Below are 23,711 nucleotides of genomic sequence, written 5' to 3' on the forward strand. Positions count from 1 at the left end.
TTAAATACCTCTATCAAGTCCCCCCTCAACCTTCTACACTCCAAAGAATAAAGACCCATGGACTTTCCTTGATTCCTATTTACATCATTAAAAGAATAATTCAGCCTTGTATAATCTGTACCTCAGTGATCTCCCTGAAACCAAATCTGCTAAATTTGGATATGCTGATGAATGGGGCATAGCCTTCCAATCAAACGATGAAAAAACCATTGAGAAAAACCTTATCAACTCCCTATCCAACTGCTTCTCAAAGTGGTACCTAAATATGAATGTCAACCAACAGTAACTTCCATATTTCATCTGGAGAACCAACTAACCAAACTTAAACTTAATATCAAACTAAATGACAAACTGCTACCCAATGATCCACAGCCAAAGTACTGAGGAGTCACACTAGATCAAACTCACTCATATAAAATCCACCTTCAGAATTTTGTAAAGAAACTAAAATTCAGAACGGCCATGATCAGGAAGATTGTAGGAACCAAATGGGGTGCTGACCAGTCAGTCCTACGAACATCTGGCCTAGCACAATATTTCTCAGTCGCCGAATATTGCACACCCACCTGGGTGATACATCAATACCAATACATAGCTCCATACTTCTATGAGAGTAATCTCAGAGCCCTAAAATCCACCCCTGTCCAATGGCTCCCAACAACAAGCGGAATAGCACCCCCGGAGATCCGTAGAAGAGCAGCTTCAGCAAAATTCTACAAGCGTATCCAAAATATGTCCAACAACATTCCAGTTCACAAACTTATCGAAAATGCCCCTCCAACTTCCTGACTCAAATCCCAAAAAACCTTTCTACAACTTGAAAAATCTCAACTTCTTTGACAAACACACTGAATGGTGCCAATACTGGCACACCACCACGCCTCCCCCACGCCACCCATGGAGCTCTGATGGACGACCCCACCTCACTCCTCCTGGGCTTTAATACAGCCACCAGAAAAAACTGGACAGTTGCAAAACGGCTCAGATGTTGACCTGTCAAAACAGCGCAAACACTACACCGATGGGGCACCCGACAAACCCCAGCTTGCCCTGTGGTATCCCAACCCAAGACGTTCTCCTCCTGGTCCAGACATGCCCTGTAACCAAGATCCGAGATGGCTTTACCGCGGTCCATCTGTGCAGCCATGTGCTGCAGGAGTGGCTTGAGAAAAAACAGTTAGAAGTGTGAAGAGAAAAACACCTGCCATTGGAAAGAACTAGAATAGGTTAAGTGCAGTACCCCATTCTGTTTAGAGTTGTAGAAATGTACAGAATGAAAACCATTGGGCCCACTGTGTCCACACCAAATGCATCACCCAGCACTTGCCCTGAGCTCTTCTGTGCTTAGGTAATCATTTGGTGACTTTGTGAATATGGTCAGCACGCTGCCTCGGCCACTTCGTGTTGTGCATTCCTGGTACTCGTTAGTCTCCGGGTGAAAAAGTTTCTCCTCAAATCCCCTGAATCTATTCCTCCTCCGTGTCCCTTTGGTTTGTCTGTCTGTGATGTAGGGAAAAGTACATAAGGTGATGCAGAGTACAGATTGTCTGCTATATCTGAACACCTCAATTTTATCCTCTCTTACCATCCTTAACTCCAGAGAAAGCAGACTTGGCCCTTTCAGTCTCTTCTCATCACTGAAACACTCGATCCCAGGCACCATCTTGGTGATTCTCCTCAGCACTATCACAATTTTCCTAATGCGAACAGAACTGCATACAGTGTTCTGGTTTAGATCTAGCCAAAGCTTAATAAAGTTGGAGCATAGTTTCCGTGCATCTGTATTCAGCGTCTCAACAAATAAACACCAGTGTCTCATGTGCCTTCTTAATCATATTTATCTGTGCTGCCACCTTCAAAGATGTCTGGACTTTACCCCAAAGAGCCTCTATCTTCAGTGCTCTTTAAAACCCTACCATTAATATGTATGTCCTAGTCTCATTAGTACTCCTAAGTGCCTTGTCTCACATTAATAGAAACCTAGAAAACCTACCGCACAATACACGTCCTTCAGCCCACAATGCTGTGCCGAACATGTACTTACCTTAGAAATTACCTAGTGTTACCCATAGTCCTCCATGTACCTATCCAGGAGTCTCTTAAAAAACCCTATTGTATCCGCCTCCACCACTGTCGCTGGCAGCCCATTCCACGCACTCACCACTCTCTGCGTTAAAAACCTACCCCTGACATCTCCTCTGTACCTACTTCCAAGCACCTTAAAACTGTGCCCTCTTGTGCTAGCCATTTCAGCCCTGGGAAAAAGCCACACGATCAATGCCTCTTGTTATTTTGTACACCTTTATCAAGTCACCTGTCATCCTCCATCACTCCAAGAAAAGAAGGCCGCCTTACTCAATCTATTCCCATAAGGCATGCCTCCCAATCCAGGCAACATCCTTGTAAATTTCCTCTGCACCCTTTCTATGGTTTCCACATCCTTCCTGTAGTGAGGTGACCAGAACAGAGCACAGTACTGCAAGTGGGGTCTGACCAGGGTGCTATATAGCTGCAACATTACCTCTCAGCTCCTAAACTGAATTCCATGATTGATGAAGGCCAATGCACTATATGCCTTCTTAACCACACAGTCATCCTGCGCAGCAGCTTTGAGTGTCCTATGGACTCGGACCCCAAGATCCCTTTAATATTGCACACTGCCAAGAGTCTTACCATTAATTTACCAATTAATTAACCAATTTCCCCCAGGATCAATAAAGTATGACTATGACTATTAATATATTCTGCCATCATATTTGACCTACCAAAATGAACCACCTCACACTTATCTGGGTTGAACTCCATCTGCCACTTCTCAGCCCAGTTTTGCATCCTATCAATGTCCCGCTGTAACCTCTGACAGCCCTCCACACTATCCACAACACCCCCAACCTTTGTGTCATCGGCAAACTTACTAACCCATCCCTCCACTTCCTCATCCAGGTCATTTATAAAAATCACGGAGAGTAGGGGGTCCCAGAACAGATCCCTGAGGCACACCACTGGCCACCGACCTCCATGCTGCATATGACCCGTGTACAACCACTTTTTGCCTTCCGTGGGCAAGCCAATTCTGGATTCACAAAGCAATGTCCTCTTGGATCCCATGCCTCCTTACTTTCTCAATAAGCTTTGCATGGGGTCCCTTGTCAAATGCCTTGCTGAAATCCATTTATCTGGATTCAACTCTCTTCTGTCATTTCTTAGCTCAGTTCTCCAACATATCAATATCAACCTAAAGTCCAAGGCTACCTTCCACATTGTCCATGACTCTGCCAGTCTTTGTGTCATCTGTGAACTTGCTGGTCATGCCTCCTAAATCCAGATCCGTAACAGGCTGAAGTGCCTGTTTCCCTGCTGCATGACTGAGTTCCCAGTCATTACAATAGACCCATCAACAAGTTGCTTACTGAATAATTGTGATTAGAAGTGGAAATGTTTGCTAATAATTCTACAGCATTCAGCTCCACATGGTTCAGCACGTGAACCATGTATCAGAAATCTGGACAATATTCACACATAGGCTGAGGTGAAGTGGTGTTCACTGCCACAAAAATGCCAGGCTTCAAATGTCTCAAACAAGGGAAAATTTGACCTCCAACCCTAGACACGTAATAGCATTCCCATTGCCATGTTCCTCTTGAGTATGTTGCTGGTCCCCATTGACCATGGCTGTAGGGATAGTCCAGAGTCTAACTTGGAACAATACCTCCCCTCCTGACTCACTGTGTAGCCCTTCCATCATCGACAAGATATGTGCGATAAAAGACCCGTCATTGACTTTGATGAGTGCTTTTTGACACCAGTCATGCCAAAGCAGCCCATTTGATTGGCACCCATCAGTGCACCCAGAAGGACAATGGCATCTGGAATGTGGAATACAACAGCCTACTAAATCTCCTCCAAGATGCACACAATTCTGCCCTCACTCACCAATGTAGATGGATAGAAAGGCATATGTAAGCAAGCATTTTCCACTGAGGATGATGCGACTAGAACTAGAAGTCATAGGTTAGTGATGAAAGGAGAGATATTTAAGGGGAACCTGTGGGGGAACTTCTTTACTCAGAGGTTGTTGAAAGTGGTGGATGCATGTTTGATTTCTTAATTTAAGAGATGTTTGGATAGCTGCATTGATGGAAGGGATATTGAGGGATATGGTCCTGGTGCAAGTTGATGGGATTCGGCAGAATAACAGTTCAGGCTCGACTAGATAGGTGAAGGGCCTGGTTCTGTGCTGTGATGGAACTAGGTTGGAGATTAAAGGTGAAAGCTGAAATATTTAGAAGACGAGAGGGGGAACTTCACTCAGAAGGCAGTGAGAGCATGAATCAATGTGGTGGATGTTGATTCGATTTCAACGTCAAGAGAAGTTTAGATGGATACATGGATGGGAGGAGTGTGGTGTGCTATGGTCCAGTTGCAAATTGATGGGACTTGTTCAGCACGAACTGGTTAGATCGAATGACCTGTTTTTGTGCTGTAGTGCTAAGGTTCCCTTATGTCACTGAAATCAGCTTTCCCCCGTTCAAGTCTTTAACCTGAGGGTCAGCCATAACTACTTTGAAATTGATAGAATCATTCTCTGTTCCAAGACTTTTCCCCAAACTCAACTCCACTGTCTACATAGTTTCATTTTCTAAGGCTGAGATTACATTTCTTCCTTTCTTAAAAAAAAGAAAGTAGCTTTTCTTCAAATAGTGTGAGACAAAAGCTAAAGCTACAGAATACTCATTTGGTACACAAAAAATATTGCAGATGGCAGCCTTTTGTATATTATCTTACTTGGTTATAGGTTCACTATTTTAAGAGTACATGATGTGCTATAGATACATATTTTATTGATCCCAAAGAAGTGTCACAGTAGCAATACAAGTGCACAGATATACAAATATTAGAAGAGAAGTAAGAAAGAATTTTAAAAAAGTTACCTCAAACAATTGAACAGGAGGGGTCATCACTCCCCAACGTTGTAGAGCCTAATGGCCGAGGGTAAGAATGATGCAGCGCAGTCTATCACAAAGTGCTCCTCTGTTCAGCCAAGGTGGCATACAGATGGTGAGAAACATTGTTCGGAATTGCCAGAATTTTCTGTAGGGCCCTTTGTTCTACTACAGTCTCCAGTGTGTCCAGTTTGATTCCTATAACAGAGCCAGTTTTTCTAATCAGTTTATTGAGCCTGTTGGCATCACCCATGTTGATGTCATTGCCCCAGCGCACCACTGCATAGGAGATCATACTGGCAACAACAAACTGGCAGAACATGTGAATGAGAGGCCTGCATACTCCAAAGGACCTCAGTCTCCTCAGGAAGTAGAGGTGACTCTGGCCTTTCTTATACACATACTCTGTGTTGGTGCTCCACTCAAGCTTGTCATCCAGGTGCACTCCCAGGAATTTGTAGGTCCTCACCACACCCACATCCTCACCATAAATACAAACAGGGAGCAGTGCAGGCTTTGTCTTCCTAAAGTCCATCTCCATGTTCTTTGCCTTACTGTGTTGAGCTGCCGATGATTCAGCTTCCACCACTTGACGAAGTCTCCAGCAGGGCCCTGTATTCATCTTCCTGTCCTCCCTTTATGGCTGGTTTCCTATTGCTTTGCATGGAAGTTTGAACAAAATAGCCTTTGTAACACAAAAAAGTGAAAGTGTTAGCTATATTATAAAGCCACAAAACCATAAGATATAGGAGCAAAATTAGGCCATTTGTCCCAACAAGTCTGCTCCACCATTTCATCACGATTGACCCATTTTTCTTCTCAGCCCCAATCTCCTGCCTTCTCCCCATGTCCCTTCATGCCCTGACCAATCAAAAATATATCAATCTCTGCCTTAAATATACCCAACGACTTAGCGTCTACAGCCACCTGTGACAATGAATTCCACAGATTCACCACTCTCGAGCTAAAGCAATTCCTCATTTCCATTCTAAAAGGACACCCCTCTATTCTGAGGCTGTGTTCTGGTCTTAGTCTCTCCCAGCATAGCAAACATCCTCTCTACATCCACTCTATCAAGGCCTTTCACCATTTGATAGGTTTCAATGAGGTCACCCCTCATTCTTCTGAATTCTAGTGAATACAGTCCCAGAGTCATCGAATGCTCTTCATATGACAAGTCATTTAATCCTGGAATCATTTTCATGAACCTCCTTGGATCCCTCTCCAGTTTCAGCACATCCTTCCTTAGCTAAGGGGCCCAAAACTGCTCACAATACTGCAAGTGAGGCCTCACCACTGCTTTATAAAATTTCAACATTACATCCTTGCTTTTATATTTCAGTCCTCTTGAAATGAATGCTAACATTGCATTTGCCTTCCTCATCACCGACTCAACCTGCAAATTAACCTTTAGGGTATCCTGCACAAGGACCCCCAAGTCCCTTTGCACTTAAGTTTTAAGTATTTTCTCTCCATTCTGTATTTTCTTTCATTTCTTCTACCATAGGCGTGACCCTATGCATTCCATCTGTATCACACCTGCCACTTCTTTATCCATTCTCGTAATCTGTACAAGTCTTACTGTTGCCTCTTTCCTCAAAATTACTTGCCTTTCCACCTATCTTCGTATCACCTGAAACTTTGCAACAAAGCCATCAATTCCATCATCCACATCATTGACAGATAATGTAAAAAGAATCAGTCCGAACATCGACCCCTGTGGAACACCACTAGTCACCAGAAGCCAACCAGAGAAGGCTCCCTTTATTCCCACTCTTTGCCTCCTGTCAATCCACCACTGCTTTATCAATGCTAGAATCTTTCCTGCAATACATAGAACATAGAAAACCTACAGCACAATACAGGCCCTTCGGCCCACAAAGTTGTGCCCAACATGTCCCTACCTTAGAAATTACTAGGCTTACCTATAGCCCTCTATTTCACTAAGCTCCATGTACCTATCTAAATGTCTCTTAAAAGACCCTAATGTATCCGCCTCCACCACCATTGCCGGCAGCCCATTCCACGCACTCACCACTCTGAGTAAAAAAACTTACCCTTGACATCTCCTCTGTACTTACTCCCCAGCACTTTGAACCTGTGTCCTATTGTGTCAACCATTTCAGCCCTGGGAAAAAGCCTCTGACTATCCACACGATCAATGTCTCTCATCATCTTATACACCTCTGTCAGGTCAACTGTCATCCTCCGTCGCTCCAACGAGAAAAGGCCGAGTTCACTCAACCTGTTTTCATAAGGCATGCTCCGCAATCCAGGCCACATCCTTGTAAATCTCCTCTGCACCCTTTCTATGGTTTCGACGTCCTTCCTGTAGTGAGGCAACCAGAACTGAGCACAGTACTCCAAGTGGGGCCTGACCAGGGTCCTATAAAGCTGCAACATTACCTCTCGGCTCCTAAATTCAATTCCATGATTAATGAAGGCCAATACACCGTACGCCTTCTTAACCACAGAGTCAACCTGCGTAGCTGCTTTGAGTGTCCTATGGACTCAGACCCCAAGATCCCTCTGATCCTCCACACTGCCAAGAGTCTTACCGTTAATACTATATTCTGCCATCATATTTGACCTACCAAAATGAACCACTTCACACTTACCTGAGTTGAACTCCATCTACCACTTCTCAGCCCAGTTTTGCATCGTATCAATGTCCTACTGTAACCTCTGACAGCCCTCCACACTATCCACAACACCTCTAACCTTTGCGTCATCGGCAAATTTACTAACCCATCCTCCCACTTCCTCATCTAGGTCATTTATAAAATTCACGAAGAGTAAGGGTCCCAGAACAGATCCCTGAGGCACCCCACTGGTGACTAACCTCCATGCAGAATATGACCCGTCTGCAACCACTCTTTGCCTTCTGTGGGCAAGCCAGTTCTGGATCCACAAAGCAATGTCCCCTTGGATCCCATGCCTCTTTACTTTCTCAATAAGCCTTCCATGGGGTACCTTATCAAATGCCTTGTTGAAATCCATATACACTACATCTACTGCTGTTCCTTCATCAATATGTTTAGTCACATCCTCAAAAAATTCAGTCAGGCTCGTAAGGCAATACCTGCCCTTGACAAAGCCATGCTGACCACTCCTAATCATATTATACCTCTCCAAATGTTCATAAATCCTGCCTCTCAGGATCTTCTCCATTAACTTACCAACCACTGAGGTAAGACTCACTGGTCTATAATTTCCTGGGCTATCTCTACTCCCTTTCTTGAATAAAGGAACAATATCCGCAACCCTCCAATCCTCCGGAACCTCTCCCGTCCCCATTGGTGATGCAAAGATCATCACCAAGGGCTCAGCAATCTCTTCCCTTGCCCCCCACAGTAGCCTGGGGTACATCTCATCCGGTCCCGGCGACTAATCCAACTTGGTGTTCCATACACATTTTCCCACTGTCACACTTGATAGGTCCTATTTTTTCACATCTTATCCTCTTGTTCTTCACAAACTTGTAGAATGCCTTGGGGTTTTCCTTAACCCTGCCCGCCAAGGCCTTCTCATGGCCCTTCTGGCTCTCCTAATTTCTTTCTTAAGCTCCTTCCTATTAGCCTTATAATCTTCTAGATCTCTAACATTACCAAGCTTTTGTAAGCTTTTCTTTTCTTCTTGCCTAAATTTATTACAACCTTTGTACACCACGGTTCCTGTACCCTACCATAACTTCCCTGTCTCATTGGAACGTACCTATACAGAACTCCACACAAATATCCCCTGAATATTTGCCACATTTCTTCCGTACTTTTCCCAGAGAACATCTGTTTCCAATTTAAGCCTCCAATTTCCTGCCTGATAGCCTCATAATTGTAGGCTTATCTACATATTGTGTCAAGAAACCTTCCTGAACACACCTAACAAACTCCACCCCATCTAAACCCCTCGCTCTAGGGAGATGCCAATCGATATTTGGGAAATTAAAATCTCTCATCATGACAACTCTGTTATTATTACATCTGTCCAGGATCTGTTTCCCTGTCTGCTCCTCGATATCCCTGTTACTATTGGGCGGCCTATAAAAAACACCCAGTAAAGTTATTGACCCCTTTCTGTTCCTAACCTCCACCCACAGAGACTCCATAGGTAATCCCTCCATGACGTCCACCTTTTCTGCAGTCGTGACACTATCTCTGATCAACAGTGCCACGCCCCCACCTCTTTTGCCTCCCTCCCTGTCCTTTCTGAAACATCTAAAGCCCGGCAAATGAAATAACTATTCCTGTTCCTGAGCCATCCAAGTCTCTGTAATGGCCACCACATCATATCTCCAAGTACTGATCCACGCTCTAAGCTCATCCGCTTTGTTCACAACACCCCTTGCATTAAAATAGACACATTTCAAACTTTCCGTCTGAGCGCTTCCTTCTCTATCACCTGTCTACCCTCCCTCTTGTACTGTCTACAAGCTTTCTCTATCTGTGAGCCAATCTCCTCACCCCCAGTCTCTTCATTTCGGTTCCCACCCCGCAACAATTCTAGTTTAAGCTCTCCCCAGTAGCCTTAATAAACCTCCCTGCCAGGATATTGGTCCCCTGGGATTCAAGTGCAACTCGTCATTTTTGTACAGGTCACACACCTGCCCCAAAAGAGGTCCCAATGATCCAGAAATCTGAATCCCTGTCCCCTGCTCCAATCCCTCAGCCATGCATTTATCCTCCACCTCATCCTATTCCTATACTCACTGTCGCGTGGCACAGTCAGTAATCCTGAGATTACTACCTTTGCACTCCTGCTTCTCAACTTCCTTCCTAACTCCGTGTGGTCTTTTTTCAGGACCTCTTCCCTTTTCCTACCTATGTCATTGGTACCAATATGTACCACGACCTCTGGCTGTTCTCCCTCCCACCGCAGGATAACTTGGACACGATCTGAAACATCCCGAACCCTGGCACCTGGGAGGCAAACTACCACCCGGTTTCTTTCCTGCATCCACAGAATCGCCTGTCTGACCTCCCAACTATGGAGTCCCCTATCACTACTGCCATCCTCTTCCTTTCCCTACCCTTCTGAGCTACAGGGCCGGACTCTGTGCCGGAGGCACGGCCACTGTTGCTTCCCCCAGGTAAGCTGTTCCCCCCCCCCCCCCCCCCAACGGTACTCAAACAGGAGTACTTATTGTCAAGGGATACAGCCACAGGAGTACTCTCTAGTACCCGACTCTTCCCCTTCCCCCTCCTGACTGTGACCCACTTGTCTGTCTCCCATGGCCCTGCTGTGACCACCTGCCTATAACTCCTTTCTATCACCATCTCACTCTCCCTGACCAGGTGAAGGTTATCGAGCTGCATCTCCAGTTCCCGAACTTGGTTCCTTAGGAGCTGCAGCTCGACACACCTGGTGCAGATATGACCGTCTGGGAGGCTGGGAGACTCCAGGACCCCCCCACATCTGACACCGAGCACAGAAAACTGGCCTCACAAACATATTACCTGCTTTCCGCAATTAACACAGTTAAACCTACCTCGCCTCGGCCTGTGTTCATACCATGTGTTCATAGCTTGCCTCTTGTGTGGCACCTTGTCAAAGGCCTTGTGAAAATCCAAGTACACAACATCAACCGATTCACCTTGGTCTATCCTGCTTGTTATTTCTGAAAAGAATTCCAACAGATTTGTCAGGGAAGATTGTCCATTGAGGAAACCATGCTGAATACAGCCTATTTTTCATTGTGCCTCCCAAGTACCCCAAAACTGCTTCCTTAACAATCGACTCCAATATCTTCCCAAGGTCAGCTTATCTGGCCTATAATTTCTTTTTTTCTGCCTTGCTCCCTTCTTGATGGGAGTGACATTTGCAATTTTCTATTCTTCTGGAAGCATTCCAGAATCTAGTGATTCTTGAAAGTTCATTACTAATGCCTCCACAATCTCTTCCACCACCTCTTTCAGAACCCTGGGGTGTACACCATCTGGTCCAGATGACCTTCCAGTTTCCCCAAAAACCTTCTCTCTAATTATGACAATTTCACACACTTCATACCCCAACACCTGGAACTTCCACCATACTGTTAGTGTCTTCCACAGTGAAGACTGATGCAATATATTTATGCAGTTTGTCCCCCATTACTTTCTCTCCAGGATAGTTTTCCAGCAGTCCAATATCCATTCTCGCCTCTCTTTTACACTTTATGTATCTGAAGAAACTTTTGGTATCCTCTTTAATATTATTGGCTAACTTACTTTTGTATTCAATCTTTACCTTCTTAATGACTTTAGTTGCCTTCTGTTAGTTTAAAAAGCTTCCCAATCTTCTAACATCTCACTAAGTTTTGCGCTATTGTATGCCATCTCTTTGGCTTTGACTTTTCTTGTTGGTCATGATTGTATCACCTTGCCTTTAGAATACTTCTTCCTCTTTGCAATCTTTATATCCTGTGCCTTCCGAGTTGCTTCCAGAAATTACAGCAATTGTTGCTCTGCCATCATCTCTGCCAGTGTTCTTTTCCAATTAATTCTGTCCATTTCCTCTCTCATGCCTCTGCAATTTCCCTGGCTCCACTGTAATACTGATGCATCTGACTTTAGCTTCTCCTTCTGAAATTTCAGAGTGAATTCAATCTTGTTATGGTCATTGGCCTCTAAGGGTTCTTTTACGAGGGGTGATTGATAGGTTTGTGGCCTAAGGTCGAAGGAGTCAGTTTTAGAAAACCTAGCACATTTATTTTCCAACATAGTCCCCTCCTACATTTCCACATTTAGTCCGGCAGTCGTGGAGCATACGGATCCCTTCTTTGTAGAAGTGGTCCACAGCAGAGGTGATTGATAAGTTTGTGGCCTAAGGTAGAAGGAGATGAGTTATTAACTTCAAACTTTCTGCATTATCAAAGAGTTGAACTGCATGTGCATGTAACGAGAGCCTCTTGGACCTCCAGGTGGTCTACAGCAGGGGTGATTGATAAGTTCGTGGCCTAAGGTAGAAGGAGATGAGTTATACAGCTCTTGTTACATGCATGTGCAGTTCAACTCTTTGAGTGAAAATGCAGGAAGTTTGAAGTTAATAGCTCATCTCTTTCTACCTTAGGCCACAAACTTATCTATCACCCCTGCTATGGTCCACTTTCTGGAGGTCCAAGACGCCAACTTCTACAAAGACGGGATCCGTATGCTCCATGACTGCTAAGTGTGTAAATGTAGGAAAAGTAAGTGTGCTAGTTTTTCTAAAATTGACTCCTGCTACCTTAGGCCACGAACTTATCAATCACCCCTTGTACCTTAATCTCACTAATCAATTCTGGTGCTTTGCACAGCAAGCAATCCAGAATAACTGATTCCCTAGTGGGCTCAACCACAAGCTGCCCTTTTGACATGCATTTTCTATCTCCATTTGTAATTTGTAGGCCACATCCTTATTACTGTTTGGGGGTCTGTATACAACTCCCATCAGGGTCCTTTTACCCCTACAGTTCCCTAGCTTTATCCACAATGATTCATCACCTTCCAACCCCGTGTCACTTCTTTCTAATGATTTAACTGCATTTTTTTAAACCACCAGAGCCACGCCACCCTATCTGCCTTCCTGTCCATCCTTTTGATACAATGTGAATCCTTGGACGTTAAGCCCCCAGCTATAATCTTCTTTCAGCCATGATTCAGTGATGCCTACAACATCATACCAGCCAATCTGTAACTGTGCTACAAGTTCATCTACCTTATTCCTTATATTGTGCACATTCAAATATAACACCTACAGTCCTGCATTCACCCTTTGATTTTGTCCACCTTTTAATGTTGCAGCTCATCCTGTTGACTGCAATTTTGTCCCATTGTGAACCCCTTGCTAGGAGTCTCACTACACATTGCCTCTGTTTGCAAACCAATAATTCATAAATCTGAACCCCTGCCCCCTGCAACTGTTCCTCAGCCACACATTCAACTGCCAAATCATCCCATTCTTACCTTCTTTGGCACTTGGCACGGACAGCATTCCATACCCTGGAGGTCCTGTTTCTCAGCTTTCTACATGCTCCCTAAAATCTCACTTTAGGACCTCCTCACCTTGTCTACCTGCATCATTGGTGCCAAAGTGTACCAAGACTTCTGGGTGCTCACCCTCACCCTTGAGAATGCTATGGACCCCATCGAAAACATCCCACATTCTGGCACCATTGAGGCAATATGACATCTGGGTGTCTCTGTTCCTCTGACTATGGAATCTCTTATCAACACTGCAGTTCCCTTCATCTCTCTGCTCTTGTGAGCCACAGCACTCGGTGCCAGATACCTGGTCACTGTGGCTCCCCCCAGTAGGTCAACCCTTCAACAGTATCTAAGGTTATTGAGGTGAACTCTGTACTGGCTGTGCATTTTTCCTCCTTCTCCTGACAGTCACACAGTTTCCTGTCTCCTACAACCTTGGGGTGACTACCTCCCTGTAGCTCCTGTCATTCTCCCATATGAGTTGAAGGTTATCGAACTGCAGCTCCAATTCCTTAATACATTCTCTTAGGAGCTGATGCAAATGTGTTCAGCTGGGAGACTAAGGTTTCCAAGACTTCCCACACCCCACAGAGTACAGAATACTGCCTTGGGAGCCATTCTCACTAATTACTATGCCCAAACAGAAGAGGAATGAACAAAGAAGGCCAGAGAGAAACTTACAAAACCATCCACCTCACCCAAGCCTGGCACACTCACAAGAATGGCCACTCCACTTGCACTTGAATTATTCTTATTCGCCCTTTCTAATGAATCCCTCTTGCTGATTGATCGCTTCTCAACTCAGAGAAACTGCTGCAAAACTTTGCCTTTAAAATCTCATTCACCACCCTGAGTGAAAAACAGCTCTTTTTGATGCACTCCTGATGTGGATTGTCTGACTCAGAGAAAACTGGCTTGATGCTCCACTTTTTAAGTCTTGAATACGGATATGATTGAAAGGTAAGTTGGACTACGGCTCGTTCCACCCTGTAATTTGTACCTGGACAATACCTCCTCCCACCCTGTTTCTTGTAAAAACGCCATCCCCTTCTCTCAATCCCTCCGTCTCCACTGCATCTGCTCTCAGGATGAGGTTTTTCATTCTAGAATGAAGTAGGTGTCCTCCTTTTTCAAAGAAAGGGGCTTCCCTTCCTCTAACAGCAACGCTGCCCTCAACCGCATCTCTTCTATTTCACGCACGTCTGCTCTCACGCCATCCTCCTACCACCCCACCAGGGATAGGGTTCCTCACGTCCTCACCTCCCACCCTACCAGCCTCCATGTGCAGCACATAATCCTCCGAAACTTCCGCCACCTTGAACTGGATCCTACCATCAAACACATCTTTCCCTCCCCCACACTTTCTGCTTTCTGCAGGATCACTCCCTACATGACTCCCTCGTCCATTTGTCCCTCTCCACTGGTCTCCCTCCTGGCACTTATCCTTGCAAGTGGAACAAGTGCTATACTTGCCCCAACACCACCTCCCTCACTACCATTCAGGGTCCTAAACCATCCTTCCAGGTGAGGCGACACTTCACCTGTGAGTCTTTTGGGGTCATTTACTTGTGCCTGGTGCACCCAGTGTGGCCTCCTGTATTTCCATGAGACCCGATGTAGATTGGGAGACCGCTTTTCCAAGCATCTACACTCCATCCACCAGAAAAAGTGGGATCTCCCAGTGGCCTCCCATTCCGATACATCCATCCATGGCTTCCTTCGCCGTCAGGATAGGCCACAGTTAGGTTGGAGAAACAACACCTTATATTCAGTTTGGGTAGCCTCCAACCTGATGGCATGAACCAACTTCTGGTAATCCCCTTTTCCCTCTCTCACCCTATCTCTTTGCCCGCCCTTCACCTCCCTCTGGTGCTCCTCCCCTCTTTTCTTTCGTCCATGGCCTTCTGTCTCTTTCACCAATCAACTTCCCAGCTCTTTACTTCATTCTTCCCCCTCCAGGTTAAACCTATCGCCTAGTGTTTCTCTCTCCCCTCCCCGCCACTTTCAAATCTCCTCCTCAGCTTTTTGTCTCCAGTCCTGCCGAAGGGTTTCAGCTGGAAATGTCAATTGTATCTTTTATCCATAGAAGCAGTGTGGCCTGCTGAGTTCCTCCAGCATGTTGTGTGTGTTGCTTTGATTGAAAGTTAGCTCTTTTTATGCACTCTCTCTCACTGATTAGTCACCCAACTCAGAAATTGCTGCGAAACTTTGCCTTTAAAATCTCAATCGCCGCCCTGATTAAAAAGTAGCTCTTTTTATGCGCCCTTGGTGTAGATTGTTCAGCATCAATCCAAACCAGGGGTGCATAAAGAGAGCTTTTTAAAATTTTTTTAAGAAGTTGTTTAGATATAATAGATTGCTTATTAAATGCAAGTGTGAAAGCTGAATACAAAAGCCCCAGAGAAAATTCATAAGCTTTCATCTATCAGCAGAACCCAGTTCATACCAATCATAATTCAGCACCTTTCCAAAAGTCACAGAGAAATGAGTCATTCATGCTCCACTTTTGCCTCATCTTCATAAAGCGTAATTGTTTAATGTATTAATTCTTGATTTTTAGTGAAGTAGACCCATAACCATCAACTAAATGATTAGTATAGTTTTGTATGTTGAATGACAAATACTTGGCAATCAAAACTTTTACTTTGATTTATCATGCCATCTTTCTCTGTCAAGAAGCAGCAAGAACTACTTGAGGTTCCCCATTTCATCGTTACCTGTACATTTTAATGGTAAAGATGAAAAAATAATGAAATGATATTAACAAGGTGAGCACGTTCCCCTCCACCTTTCCTTTGTTGTCAAACTTAGGAATATAATCTTTTTGCCCACGTTTCTATTCCCTTTACTCCATGCCCTCCCCAATTTCATGTAGCTTGGCCAAATAATGAAGACTTTCTCTTTATATTTTCCTTTTGCTTCCCTAATTCACAAGATCAAGGTAAGAACATTTCATACTATTTAATTTTTGACTCTCTGCAGGTTGTTCTGCACCTCAGCCTAAGTCATTCATTCTGGAAATCTTGAAGGCTGATTGGACTGGATACGCTTCATCTTCCTCCAGCCTGTTCTTTTGCCTATCACTTCAAAATAGCTTTTAGAAAAATTGTGTACAAGGAAATGAAGCTCTCAATGCTGATTGATTACATGGGATAGCCAATTGAATACTAAATTGACTTGGTGTGAGGAGATAGAGGATAGTAGTTGGGGCCGGGGTGGGGGTGTTGGAATGGGGGCTTATGATCAAAGATGTGCTGCAGGAATGAATTTTGGGTGCACTGCTGTTCATTGCATATAGAAATAACTTGGATAAAAACGTAGCTAGCATGCTTAGTAAGTCTGCAGATACCAATAAAATGGGTGGTATAGTGCCTAGTGAAGACCAAATGGAATATGGGCCAAGGAATTTAACTTGGAGAAGTGTAAAGGACAGGACGTGTGCAGAAAATGGTAGGGGCCTGGTAAGTCTGGTATAATATGGTAGACTGAGTATCTTGTTCATTAATCTTGGTGACTGAGGTGGACAGAATCAGAATCAGGTTTATCATCACCGGCATGTGATGTGAAATTTGTTAACTTAGCAGCAGCAGTTCAATGCAACACATAATCTAGCACAGAAAAAAATAATAAAAATAAATAAAATAAAAATAATAATAATAAATAAACAAGTAAATCAATTACGTATATTGAATAGATTTTTAAAAAGTGCAAAAACAGAAATACCGTATATTTTTTAAAAAGTGAGGTAGTGTCCAAAGATTCAATGTCCATTTAGGTATTGGGTGGCAGAGGGGAAGAAGCTGTTCCTGAATCACTGAGTGTGTGCCTTCAGGCCTCTGTACCTCCTACCTGATGGTAACAGTGAGAAAAGGGCATACCCTGGGTGCTGGAGGTCCTTAATAATGGATGCTGCCTTTCTGAGACACTGCTCCCTAAAGATGTCCTGGGTACTCTGTAGGCTAGTACCCAAGATGGAGCTGAATAGATTTACAACCCTCTGCAGCTTCTTTCGGTCCTGTGCAGTAGCCCCTGCATACCAGACAGTGATGCAGCCTGGTAGAATGCTCTCCACAGTACTGCTATTGAAGTTTTTGAGTGTATTTGTTGATATGCCAAATCTTTTCAAACTCCTAATAAAGTATAGCCACTGTCTTGCCTTCTTTATAACTGCATGATATGTTGGGACCAGTTTAGATCCTCAGAGATCTTGACACCCAGGAACTTGAAGCTGCTCACTCTCTCCACTTCTGATCCCTCTATGAGGATTATGTGTTCCTTTGTCTTACCCTTCCTCAAGTCCACAATCAGCTCTTTTGTCTTACTGACATTGACCATTCCGCTAGTCGGCATATCTCACTCCTGTACACCTTCTCGTCACCACCTGAGATTCTACCAACAATGGCTGTATCATCAGCAAATTTATAGATGGTATTTGAGCTATGTCTAGCCACACAGTCATGTGTATACAGAGAGTACAGCAGTGGGCTAAGCCCACATCCCTGAGGTGCGCCAGTGTTGATTGTCAGTGAGGAGAATATGTTATCACCAATCTGCACAGATTGTAGTCTTCCGGTTAGGAAATTGAGGATCCAAGTGCAGGGGAGGTACAAAGGCCCAGGTTCTGCAACTTCTCAATCAGGATTGTGGGAATGATGGTATTAAATGCTGAACTATAGTTGACGGACAGCTATAGTAGGTGTTTCTCTTGTCCAGGTGGTCTAAAGCCTTTGAGATTGTGTCTGCCATTGACCTACTGTGGCGATTGGCAGATTGCAATGGGTCCAGGTCCTTGCCGAGGCAGGAGATCAGTCTAGTCATGACCAACCTCTCAAAGCATTTCATCACTGTAGATGTGAGTGCTACTGGGCAATAGTCATTAAGGCAGCTCACATTATTCTTCTTTGGCTCTGGTATAATTGTTGCCTTTTTGAAGCAAGTGGGAGCTTCTGCTTATAGCAATGAGAGGTTGAATTCGTCCTTGGATACTCCCGCTAGTTGGTTGACACAGGTTTTCAGAGCCTTATCAGGTACTCCATCGGGACCTTCCTCCTTGCACTCGCTTTCACTCTCTTTAAAGACAGCCTTACATCGGCCTCTGAGACAGAGATCACAGGATCATCAGGTGCAGCAGGGATCTTCACAGCGGGCATAGAAGACATTGAGTTCATCTGGTAGTGAAGCATTGCTGTCATTCATACTATTGGGTATTGCTTTGTAGGAAGTAATGTCTTGCAGACCTTGTCAGAGTTGCCTTGCATCTGATGTCACCTCCAACCTTGTTCGAAATTGTCTCTTCGCTCTTGAAATAGCCCTCCGCAAATCATGCAACACGCACAAAAAATGCTGGTGAACGTAGCAGGCCAGGCAGCATCTATCGGAAGAGATACAGTCAACGTTTCAGGCCGAGACCCTTCGTCAGGACTAACTGAAAGAAGGGATAGTAAGAGATTTGAAAGTGGGAGGGGGGGGAGATCCGAAATGATAGGAGAAGACAGGAGGGGGAGCCAAGAGCTGGACAGTTGATTGGCAAAAGGGATACGAGGCTGGAGAAAGGAGAGGATCATGGGATGGGAGGCCGAGGGAGAAAGAAGGGGGAGGAAGCCCAGAGGATGGGCAAGGAGTTATAGTGAGAGGGACAGAGGGAGAAAAAAGAGAGAGAGAAAAATTAATAATAATAATAAATAAATAAATAAGGGATGGGGTTTGAAGGGGAGGTGGGGCATTAACGGAAGTTAGAGAACTCAAAGTTCATGCAATCAGGTTGGAGGCTACCCAGACGGAATATAACGCGTTGTTCCTCCAACCTGAGTGTGGCTTCATCTTGACAGTAGAGGAGGCCGTGGATAGACATGTCAGAATGGGAATGGGACGTGGAATTAAAATGTGTGGCCATTGGGAGATCCTGCTTTCTCTGGTGGACAGAGTGTAGGTGTTCAGCAAAGCGGTCTCCCAGTCTGCGTCGGGTCTCGCCAATATATAAAAGGCCACATCGGGAGCACCGGACACAGTATATCACCCCAGCCAACTCACAGGTGAAGTGTCGCCTCACCTGGAAGGACTGTCTGGGGCCCTGAATGGTGGTGAGGGAGGAAGTGTAAGGGCATGTGTAGCACTTGTTCTGCTTACAAGGATAAGTGCCGGGAGGGAGATCGGTAGGAAGGGATGGAGGGGGGAACGAATGGACAAGGGAGTTGCATAGGGAGCGATCCCTGCGGAAAGTGAGGATCCCGTTGGAGGTGGCGGAAGTTACAGAGAATTATATGTTGGACCCGGAGGCTGGTGGTGAGGACAAGGGGAAATAATATTATCTCCCCTCCCCCTCCCACTTGCAAATCTCTTACTATCTCTTCTTTCAGTTAGTCCTGACGAAGGGTCTTGGCCCGAAATGCTGACTGTACCTCTTCCTATAGATGCTGCCTGGCCTGCTGCGTTCATCAGCATTTTTTGTGTGTGTTGCTTGAATTTCCAGCATCTGCAGATTTCCTCGTGTTTGTGTCTCCGCAAGTCATACCTTGTTTCCAGACTTGAATGCCACAGATCTGGCCTTCAGCAGACGACGTACCTCCTGGTTCATCCACGGCTTTTAGTTTGGGAATGTACAGTAAGTCTTTGTGAGCACACCCTCATCCATACAGGTTTTAATGAATTCGGTAACAACAACAGCATACTCATTCAGGTTCGAAGATGAATCCCTGAATACAGTCCAGTCCACCGATTCAAAGCAGTTCTGTAAGCGCTCCTGTGCTTCCCTTGTCCAAACCTTCTTGGTCCTCACTACTGGTGCTGCAGTCTTCAGTCTCTGCCTATACTGAGAGAGTAGAAGTACAGCCAGGTGATCAGACTTCCCGAAGTGAGGGCGTGGAATAACACGTAGGCATTCTTGGTGGTGGTGTAGCAATGGTCCAGTGTGTTGTTTCCTCTGGTATTGCAAGTGATCTGTTGATGGTAATTGCTGAGTGGTTTTTTTCAGACTGGCCTGGTTCAAATCTCCCAAAACAATGGTGAAGGTGTTAGGATGCGCTATTTTGTGCATGTTGATCCCATTGTTCTGATCATCTAAAGCCTGCTTGACAGTGGCCTGAGGTGGAATGTATACCGCTACCAGAATGACCCCAGAGAAATGACCCCGTGGTAGGTAAAAAGGACGACACTTTACTTTTAGATATTCGAGGTCTGGTGATCAGAATTGGGACAGCACTGATATATTTGTGCACCAAGAAGAGTTGATCATGAGGCATACTCCTCCACCTCTGCTTTTGAGAGACTCTATAGATCTATCCTGATGATGTATAGTAAACTCATCGATCTGAATCACTGCATCCAGTACAGAAGGGGTTAACCAGGATTCCGTGAAACAAAGTGTGGTAAACCATATATATGTTGTAACTGGGTTAACTGTCTGGACACACCCCTCTGCTGACTGCCCCTGTGGCTCCTCCCACAGGTTCCTGTATAAAGGTGTTTCACCTTGCCCCTTCCCCTCAGTCCGGGGGCAGACACTCACTGTGGAGGTCGTATTGTACAGCGAATAAAAGCCTTTCAGTATTTTACCAAACCTCAGTCTTTTGGAGTAATTGAAGGTGCTTCACAAAGGACACACGCAGTCCTAATGTCCCTCTGATTCAGCACCCCAGCTCTGAGATCATCGATTTTATTCACCAGCGACTGCACATCCACTAGCAAGATAGTCGGTATAGGGAGTTTAAAACCCCGTTTCCTTAAACAGGCTTGTAAGCCCCGCTCTACACCGGCGTTCCTCCGAGATGTCCTTCGTGCTCGCTTCCGACCACAATTGATATTGTTTCCATCGGTTTTAAGCAGTGCTAGTTCATTTAAATGCACTAAGACATCTTTGTTGACTGCACTGACCCCGGAAGCAGTTGTGCTTTTTAGCTGTATCAGGCTGAAATGGGAATATTTAATCGTATCCATTGAGGTACTGCTGCTACTCGAGTCGCGCCTAGGCGCCCCGGAAGTAAGTAAGGGTAATTAGGAAGGCACTTGGCATGCTTGCTTTTATTTGCCCGAGAACTGAGTTGATGAGTTGGGACACCATGCTGTAACTGTGCAAGTCACTCTGGGGCAGTTCTGGTTCTCTGGCTATTGGCAGGATCTCATTCAACTGGAAAAGGTACACAAAGGGTTCTGAGGGACAGTTGGAGGTCTTGCGTTATAAGTGGAGATGGATAAGGCAGGGTATTTATTTTGCAGAACGTTGGAGACAGAGGTGACCTTGTATGAAATAATGAGTAGCATAGCTTAGTTGAATATCAACAGGCTTTTTTCCAGGATAGAAGAGTCTAAAACTAGAGGTCATATGTCAAATCTGAGAGGGAAAAGGATTAAAGAGGATCAGAGTAACATTCTCTCCCCCACCTCCCAACACAGAGTGAAAGTATGTGGTACAAGCCGTCAGAAATGGTAGAACGTGTACAGTTACAACATGTAAAAGACAGCTGGACAGGCACGTAGGTAGGAAAAGTTTAAAGGGATCAGAGTGTAATGCAGGGAAATGGGACCAGTTGCAAGGAAATGGGACAAGTTGAGTGAACTGAGACAGAAATGTGTGACTGGATGAGAGAAAAAAGTAATATGAGGCACATTTGATCATGTGAATTCTTACTTTTGAATATCTAATAGTTTCATTCTCTCAGACGCAAATTATTTCTCCACTGTACTCTTTAGAAATTGTTCTTGATCAAAATTGTCAGGATTATTTCTTGGAAGTGTGGGCTGATTTTGATAAAATTGATGCTGCTGAATTCATTTTTCAGTCCTGTTGCTGTTAAACTAAGTTTGGTATTGTTCATTATTAACTGTATCACCAAATGCTATTTGAAGAGAAGAGCTTAGGATTCTGAAATTACTTGAAAACTAGTAAAATAGGCCTGTCTTTGAATTGTCTAGTATTTTTTGTCCCTCTATCAAATAAATGTTGCTAGGTTAGTAACTGCATTTTAGGCATATCCTGGAGACAAAGAGATCTTAACTAGGACTCTGAAAGGAAGTAAGTAGTTTTGAGAGATATTAGAGGCTCCCAAATTATCAGAGATCCCTGTTGTGAAATCACAGGAAAAGTTTAAATAAACAGGAAATAGTACATGTGGTAATGGAATAATATTCAAAGTGGGTTGTAAAATGATCTGATTAAGGTTCCCCAAAGTCTCAATCAAAAATTTTTATTGGCTGGAAATTGGAACTGGACTGGAAAAATGGAAGTTGAATCTTTGAACAATTTTGTTTAGCTTTTTAATCAGTTAAGTATTTTATTTTATACATAAACTGCCAGTGTGGCTAATGTAACAATTAATGACACAAGTGAAGCCTATAGTGACATGTGGTTAGCATTGTTCAGCCGTTAAAGTCAGGCAAGTCATGCTCTATAAGACTTTGGTCAGTGTTGTATGCACTACAGGCTGCTGCATTACAGATTTAGATAATGAGCTCTTGCACTCATTGTCTTTCAAAAATTAACAATCTGGGTGTCACTTGCATTGGACTTTCCTATATGAAGTTTTACTTCGTTAAAAACTTACTTTGTTCTTTTCATTTTTCCCTTTGTGCATCAAATCCAATTCCCTTGCCATATTAGTTTAAACCCTCCCCAAAAGCACTAGCAAACAGGTACAAATCATGAGGTTTTTGATTTTGATTTACACAAACAATCACCCAGATGTAATAGTGGCCAGAGGACCGAGGGTAACGGAGGAACTGAAGGAAATTTGCATCAGGCAGAAAGTAGTGTTGGATAGACTGATGGGACTGAAGGCTGATAAATCCCCAGGGCCTGATGGTCTGCATCCCGGGGTACTTAAGGAGGTGGCTCTAGAAATCGTGGATGCATTGGTAATCATTTTCCAATGTTCTTTAGATTCAGGATCAGTTCCTGCGGTTTGGAGGGTAGCTAATGTTATCCCACTTTTTAAGAAAGGAGGGAGGGAGAAATCAGGCAATCATAGACCAGTTAGTCTGACATCAGTGGTGGGGAAGATGCTGGATGTAAATTATAAAAGATATAATAGCGGCATATTTGGATAGCAGTAACAGGATAGATCCGAGTCAGCATGGATTTACGAAGGGGAAATCATGCTTGACTAATCTTCTGGAATTTTTTGAGGATGTAACTATGAAAATGGACAAGGGAAAGCCAGTGGATGTAGTGTACCTGGACTTTCAGAAAGCCTTTGATAAGGTCCCACATAGGAGGTTAGTGGACAAAATTAGAGCACATGGTATTGGGGGTAGGGTACTGACAGGGGTAGAAAATTGGTTGGCAGACAGGAAACAAAGAGTAGGGATTAATGGGTCCCTTTCAGAATGGCAGGCGGTGACTAGTGGGGTACCGCAAGGCTCGGTGCTGGGATCGCAGCTATTTACAATATACATTAATGATTTAGATGAAGGGATTAAAGGTAACATTAGCAAATTTGCAGATGACACAAAGCTGGGTGGCAGTATGAAATGTGCGGAGGATGTTGAGATAATGCAGGATGACTTGGACAGGTTGGGTGTGTGGGCAGATGTACTTTAATGTGGATAAATGTGAGGTTATCCACTTTGGTGGTAAGAACAGGAAGGCAGATTACTATTTGAATGGTGTCAAGTTAGGAAAGGGGAAGTACAACGAGATCTAGGTGTCCTTGTTCATCAGTCACTGAAAGTAAGCATGCAGGTACAGCAGGCAGTGAAGAAAGCTAATGGCGTAACAAGGGGAGTTGAGTTGCCTATAGGAGCAAAGAGGCCCTTCTGCAGTTGTACAGGGCCCTGGTGAGACCACACCTGGAGTAATGTGCACAGTTTTGGTCTCCAAATTTGAGGAAGGACATTC

The 23,711-nt window shown here is 44.4% G+C and overlaps 1 protein-coding gene across 2 annotated transcripts in view; it reads left to right on the plus strand.

Annotated features, from left to right (window-relative positions):
- LOC140211760 (tetratricopeptide repeat protein 39B) overlaps nt 1-23,711 on the plus strand; it is a 341,074-nt gene that overhangs the window by 166,009 nt on the left and 151,354 nt on the right. The window lies entirely within an intron of this gene.

The sequence above is a fragment of the Mobula birostris genome, chromosome 17, assembly GCF_030028105.1.
Source record: "Mobula birostris isolate sMobBir1 chromosome 17, sMobBir1.hap1, whole genome shotgun sequence".
NCBI lineage: Eukaryota > Metazoa > Chordata > Chondrichthyes > Myliobatiformes > Myliobatidae > Mobula > Mobula birostris.